Source organism: Anarrhichthys ocellatus, unplaced genomic scaffold (assembly GCF_004355925.1).
Source record: "Anarrhichthys ocellatus isolate YVR2014 unplaced genomic scaffold, GSC_Weel_1.0 scaffold18, whole genome shotgun sequence".
Classification (NCBI taxonomy): domain Eukaryota; kingdom Metazoa; phylum Chordata; class Actinopteri; order Perciformes; family Anarhichadidae; genus Anarrhichthys; species Anarrhichthys ocellatus.
Window position 1 is genome coordinate 5,327,184 of NW_022280048.1, and position 7,462 is coordinate 5,334,645.

The 7,462-nt window shown below is 46.8% G+C and overlaps 1 protein-coding gene across 3 annotated transcripts in view; it reads right to left on the minus strand.

Annotated features, from left to right (window-relative positions):
* fam222ba (family with sequence similarity 222 member Ba) overlaps window positions 1–7,462 on the minus strand; it is a 28,635-nt gene that overhangs the window by 11,954 nt on the left and 9,219 nt on the right. The window contains exon 1 of one of the 3 annotated variants that reach the window (XM_031856963.1): window positions 2,862–7,402. The exons of the other annotated variants lie outside the window; for them this stretch is intronic. The gene's annotated coding sequence lies outside the window, so the exon portion shown is untranslated. Of the gene's footprint in view, window positions 1–2,861; window positions 7,403–7,462 lie in introns of those variants that run through there. 3 annotated transcript variants of the gene reach the window in all.

The window sequence follows — 7,462 nt, forward strand, 5'->3', positions numbered from 1 at the left end:
TTCGTCTCAGCCTTCATCTCTCCAGCCATCCACACATCCAGGCAAATAGGCGTCTACCACCGATGACTTAACCCGCCACTGTCATGTAGACACTCCTGTGTCCTGAGTGGAAACAGGGTTGTGTCTGGGGAGACCGAGCCGAGCCAGCTTTGGCAGGCCTGTGGAGCGGGGATTGGGCTCGGTGGAGTTTAGCCAGGCGTCTCACACTATCAGCCCCGTGCAGACAGACACCACGGGGATCGAAGAGTATTAGTGTGTGCGTGTGTGGGGGGGGGGGGGTGTGACTCGACTAGTCTACTCCAGCTACTTATAGAAGCGTAATAAAAGTGTGTGAATAACTGCGTGGCTTTCATTAAAGACACATAAAGGCGAGCAGACAAAAGCAGGACTTGAGCAAGTGATGCGCATCGCTTGTGTCATGTGTCAAATTGCTCCCATAAAAGATGACCTATATTTCCTTTTCATTCCTCGGCGGGGAAGGAGAAAAAGAAAGCCATCAGAAAGTAAAAAAAAAAAAAATGTGCAAAGAGGAGAAGAAGGAGCAAGATAGACGGAAGCCCATTTAGGAAATTAGACCAGCTGACTGGCCGAATCTTTTGATCAATATCCTCATCATCAACTAGGATCTGCATTTGGAGGAAATCTGGGAATTGCATCAGGCTAATTATGTAGGAAATCATCTATTAAAATACCCACCAGCAGTAACGGGCGAGAAAAAGAGCGAGGATTGTGCACCAAAAACAAGCTCATTAGAAGGACACACGAACAATATTAGGAGAGAAAAACAATAAAGAAAAAAATAAACGGTGAGAAAAAGGGGAGAAAGTACATTCTGTTACTGGTTGAATATTAACAGCATTTTTTATACCAATTAAAAGCAAAAGCAATTAGGAGAGCCAAGTCACCGTGTTGTACATTGCTTGTGCTAACGGCTGAAGGAGAGGAGAGCGGAGGAGAAAGCAGGCTGCTGTTATTCTAATTGCATGTTTACCCCCAGGTTATGGGTCTGAAATAGAGCCAAGAAAAAAATGTTGCAGTAGAAAAATTCAATGCAACTTCACTGTGCCGATTCTCTCAGGGACTGAGAGTGAAATTACTTTTCTTTGCGAGCCGAGTCTCTGAATGGGAGGTAAAGAAAGAAAAAAGGTGCAGGAAACAGAGAATAGCTTTTTGCCCCTGAATACCAAGCCGGAGCGTTCTGTCAAAAGGAGAGGAGGGACAAAAGCTTTGGCTTTCGAGCACGCTAGGAAGAAATGATACATCAGTATGGCCTTCATTAGCCCGTCAGGCTCACAAACAACAGAGATAGAAAAAGGATTTCTGTTGCTAGCAGAGGGCCGCGGGCATGTTGGGATACACAGCCTCTCACAATGGATCCTGATGACTCCAGCACATCCTGCATCCCGAGGCGTTTGGGACGGCCCGTTTGCCGCCCCCCCCCCTGCCATCATAGCTGTTATCTCACACCAATGGAGAAAGGGCGAAAGAGTGGGAGACGGACATGATAGTGAGGGAAGGGGGTGAAAACGGAGAGAGGACGACCAAACCCAAACCCAACTCGCACACAAATTGAGAGTCTGTAAAATAGTGGTTTCCAAGTTGCTAGACACGGGGTGTCAGGCATAAAACTGTCAAACAAGGAAGCTGCTGCAGCAGTGTGGGAGAGGGGAGAGGAAGACAGCTACTTGAAACTACTCTTCTTTGGGGATTGGATGGGAGAGGGTGGGGGCTGTTGCGAAAAACACTGGGAGGCTGTATGAATGCTCAATAGCTAACTGATGAAAAAGTGACAGTTCCCCAAGGTGAGACGGCGGATACGGAGTGGAGAGAGACAGCATGCCCCTGGAATAATGCAGAGGTCCACAGCTGGATCGGCTAAGTCTTTGCATAGACGTGTCAGATATGGAAAAGTTGGTTCCACAATGAGAACGCCGGCTCTTACGAGTAGCCGTGTGCTATGGGACCAAGAAAAAAGGAAACAAGCGTCCAAACTATGAGGCCTCTTCTTATCAGAGTGACCTCATTCCCCGACCTCTCAGATGATGTCCATTGTCTGGTGTGAGTGGAGCGGAGACGACGACAGGCCACATTACCCGTCCACCACGTCAGCGCTGAGGGGACAGCCAGCCAGCCAGCTAAGGCCCCATTCTTCAACTTAGGGTCAGTTTCACTAACAGCCACTTAAACCCACTTGCCTTCCAGAAGAGCCCTCCCAATGCAGAAGGTAGCACTAAGTGTGCTCAGTCATGTCAAGACCGGCCAAGGTCAGACGGGCAGACAGAAAGCGCTGGCAGCGCCGCATGCATGCCGGGGGCCCCTGGCTGTGCCGTTCGACGGACATGTTTACACCTGATAGAAAATGCAGTGTGGATGGCCTGCCAAAACAGAGGGGATCCGAAGTGAGGGGTGCCAGCCTAGTTATTTATTTATCTGCTGCATATCCATCCAGAGTGCAGCCAGAAGCTGGGCATGCCTCAGTGAGGAATAAGCCAGCCTTCTCTCAGACGTGACATGTCTTAAACCACTTGAGGGAGAGGAAAAACTTTTTTAAAAAGAGCCGACATGTAGTAAAAGAAAAAGAAAGCAAAGATCTTAAGACGCAGCTCCCGAGATTGGATTTGATTTACTCACACTCTTAATACATCACAGTAATTAAAGATCAACACGTGAAATAACCCAGTTTATTCAGAGGCTATTCTAAAAATCCTCCACGACGATGTTCAGAGGCTGGGCCTGTTCTTGCTCAGCGTCGACGTTAAAAACACTTTGACTCGGGAAAAGTCAACATAGTGAGGCTTCAGCTGAACTAAACGCCGACATCAGATGTTGAAATATTTTCCTGGATAAGAGAAGACTTTTACCTGCTTGTGGTCGCTAGATGAAAAAGGCGACAGATCACCAAAGAGTATGAAGTCCATGAGCGCCTGTTCAAAATTGCTCGGCAACTGTTGTTGAGATATTTGGAGCACAACGGTGGACTGACCCACGGACCGGCGTCGCCATCCCTCGAGCCGCACTGCGCTGGCTCGGATATGCCTTGTGCCACTGAGAGGCACAAGGAATGCAAGTAAACACCGTGGAAGAGACTCTTTTATCCTCTGGAGGAACTTCAGCCTCCTGGTAACCAGCAGATCACACAACTCAGCGACACACCGCTCATACATATGAGAGCAACACTGCTCCGTTTCATCTCCTGCACATTGCCACCGCATCCGTGTTATCTTCACATATCCCCCGTATCACACCAGACAACAATGTGCTGAGTCACATGCTGCCGTGTCAGATGCCAGACTGCGGGGTTTGGACTAGGATGCCATGGTTAAAACAACACAGACATACAGATACTAGACTAATGTTGATCTACTGTCTGTGTGTGTGTGTGTGTGTGTGTGTATTAGGCTATGTGGAGTGATAGGTATCGTCAGACTTCAGGCAGCTGGTTTTTCAAGTTGCTTGGGTGTATAAATCACTTAGTCGTGGAACAGACAGGATGAAGAAACCTAAACAAACAGACGAGCCTGCGTTGAACTGATCACAAAGATATATGTATCCAATATGAGCTACCTGTCCTGCTCTGTCCACAAAGATGACAATAGCCTCGTAATTCTGACAAAAAAAATACGACTGAACAAAATGTATTTGTTCTGAAAACATACTGAGGCTAAAAGGAAATTATGCAATTAGCCTTTTGCTGAAGTCGGCAACCTTGGGGAAACCAGTAAGAGTAAGCTGGATTTTTTTAAAGTATCCAACTAACCAAAAACATCCCGGCCACGCCCCCAAAACACATGGCAGCCCACAGCCTGCCCACTGCTGGAGGACCAGTCCACCTGAGAGCTGCCTCATGTCTCACTCACATGTAAGCAAACACCTTGCATGAACATAATGAGGGTAAACAACCAACATGGCTTGTTAGCACTCACAGCTATCACTAGCATGTTAGCGTTGGAACCATTTTGTCTGCCTGGCCTCGTGGAAGACACCGGTGACGGTGGTTCGGAAGGTGGACGGGCCATCCAATCGTTTCATGCAGGCCGAATGAAATGATTCAAAGAATTTGAACAAATATAACAAAAAAATGCTTCTGAAATAAACCGCATATACCCTAGCTTTTAATTCCCGTCAGGTCTGAAATAGATATGAGCCCGGTGGCCCATCAGCGGCTTCAAAGAAAGACTTCCGAGCATGTCCTAACTGTGTGACTGTAAGTCGGCCAGGCCGTTTCCCTAGTTAGCGGGAAATAACTCAATGTGCCGAGAGCTAAAGCACGGCAGCATTGTTCCAGCTGGTGGAAGAAAGAAAAAAGGGGAAATGAAGATGGAGTGGTTTGATTTCATTTGTTAGCAGGTGCATCCATTTTGTGTTCCTCTCCACACCCACCTCGCCTCTCTCAGTCAAAGCGCTTATCAGAAATTGGACACCCCAGTGACAAATTGAGCCTGCGATTAAAGGGAGAAAGAGGAAAGCTTTGTTAAGTGCTGCTGATTGGGATCCCAGGCCACCCTCACACATCAGAGATGCACACGTGTGTGTGTGTGTGTGTGTGTGCATGCATACTTGGCAAAGAGCCAGTAGCAGAGCTGACACCACAACCACCTCCTCTTCTCCCATTTTCCCCTCTCCAGGTGTTCCCACGGCTTACATTTCTGCTCCGAGTACTCAGCAAACAAAAACCAAATCAATGCAGCTGTTCCCCAATCTCGCTCTTTCTCACACACATACATATATGTCTATATACGACATACTGTACATATATATATAGTGCATGCACAGGATACTACACAGGCAAACCTACATATACACCAGTAACTTCCCCTGCAGGAATAATGACCTCCTCTAGTATTTCAATGTCTCCTTATTGACATGTACACTGTGTTTAACGGAGAGAAAAGTTAAGCCTCTGTGTGTTTGTCCCGCCCGGACCCATATTATTGACCCGGCATTAACCAGCCCCGGCCTGTTTGCGAGCGCAGCTCGGCTGATTTAAGAGCGGGGTCAGAGCAGCTCAGCTAGGCATAACTGTGCGAGCGCCGACTCTCACAAATCATCCTAAAGGGGCTTAACGCACAAAAACAGCTTCCAGTGTTACACAGGCCTGCTGTGAGAGATTTATCCACTTTGCCATTATACTAACTGGCCTCTCTCCCATATGAGTTGCGTATGTACCAATCCACACACACACACACACACACACACACACACGCACACACACACAGAAAGAAAACACCCTAATTAGACTCATGCCTGGTCCAGCTCTGCAGGAGGACTCGCTCAAACAATTCAACCTTTTATTATGCCGCATTAAAAGCACAATCTTGTTTACCATTAGTCTTCTTATTTATTGCTGTTGGTTTAAACACATTAATGTCGTAAGTGTAACTTGTGACATAATGAAAGTGCGAGCGGTGTCTACATCTGTAAACTTACCATCAATTTTAAGTATTTAGATGCTGTAATGTATAATAATGATGCTGTCATGAATACTCACGTATTTTTAACTGTGTCTAATTAATCTGTAATTACTAGTAATGCTTCTGTGGCAGTATTTTCCAAATTCCGTGAAGAGCTTTTTAATGCACGCCATAGAAAAAGAGAGATGCAGGTCTGGTGCAACGCACAAAACTGGTGAAAATATACTGCTGCAGCCACACGAGTCAAAAGCAAATGGCTACATGCCGATTCCAAACCCTGCTGTGTACATGACATATAAAAGCCGATGTGTCTGCATCCTGTGTCTGTAAGGTTGGTAAGGTCAGCCGCCTCCATGGCAGCTCCGACATTCAGCCTGGCCTCCAGCGAGACCAAACGAGTCCCCCTCGCACCTACAGACCAGCCGAGGAATGAAAGATGTCTTTTTTCTCCCCCACCTGAGACAGAGTTGTGTGAGACGGGCTCCTTTCGCCCTTTGTGACAGACAAGACATTTGTGGTCTCTGCTTCCGTCTCCTGCGTATATATGCGAGAGCCTCTCTGCCCCCAGTTCTTCCCCCAGCAGACACTGGCTCGGGGGCACTGGGCAGCCAGCTAGTGAGCCAGGCAAACATCTCACCTCTGTGTCTGCGAGGGAACATCTGGCCCGCAGGACCCTCCGTCCGTCCGTCTGACTGTGAGCCTGCACCTACAGTCGGTGTGTTACTGGTGTTGTCATGGCACCAGGATTTCTTTTTACTCCTACACAGGTACTGGGTTTAATATCCAAAAAACAATCACTACAATACCAAAGCAAACAAACCAAATGTCACGTAACAACCGCGGCACTATTTCCGATGATTCAATTACTGATTTTTGATACGTTTGGGATGTCAAAGTGACCAAACGTATGAGATAAATAGTTCTACATTTTGCCTAAGTTTTGCCCAAATAGTTAACTCTATCTAGATTTCCCTCTGGCCTGTCCCAGTGAGATAGAGCGGTATGAGTAATAGAGTTAGCCCAGAAGATAAAACTCCTTTTCCCCATCGCTCACTCTCTCTTGCATTCTTGCATCATGCCCGCTCATCTCAGATCTCCTGCGGCCGTCCAATGATTCAAGACTGATGAGGCACGCTCAAAGGTCTACGCCATTGAGCTCAGCATTAATGCACCCAGTAGCAAATTTTTTGCCATCGACCCTCGTTCCCCCGCAATAAGGACAGAGCCATCAATCAGGCCCCAGATAGCAGACACGGGCTGATGAAGTAGGGGACTTTGGAGCTAATGACAAATGGATCTCTCAGATATGGTCACAGAATACTACGACGGTCTGCCGAGAACACTTGACCTTTAGCAAAAAAAAAAAAAAAAGTAGAGACACTTTTTGCCAACACCGTGCGATGCAAAATGGAGAACATGCAAACTGCCGTTAAGAAAGTGTTGGTTATCGTGTCGAGAGCTCCAGGGTCCAGCTGAGAGTCTCAGCCCCGTCACTCTCAGAGCTGCTCCTGACCGGTCCGGCCCTCCTCTGTTCTCACACCAAAGCTCTGGGGGTGACCTTCAGGAGGCCTGCTAGTCCTGCTAATTGGGGTCTCTACAGAGCACAGCAATCACACTGCACTGGAGGGGGGATTGGGGCCGAGGGGGGGGGGGGGATAGCAGGGCCTCTGTTATCTGCTTGGTGGGGAAAAAAAAGTGGAACCTGGGTTACTGAACTTTGAAATACAGAATTAAACTAGAGCTGCACTGACAGGGGAAGTGTAAGATAAGAAGAGTCCTTTGTAAGATGGATGCTGAATATTTAGGGCTGGTAAATATATTTATTATGTGTAAAATTGACCAAATACTTCGAGTCAGTCACAGCTGCCGACCAACAGTCCAAAACACGGAGAAAAGCAGCTAATCCTCACAGTTCTACAAATAATCAATTATTTAAATTGTTGCTGGTTATTTTTCTGTCAAACAACTAATCGATTAAATCTGCAGTTGGCAGCTTTTATAAAAAATAACTTTTTTTTTTTTTTTTTTTTTTTTTTTTTTTTTTTTTTTTT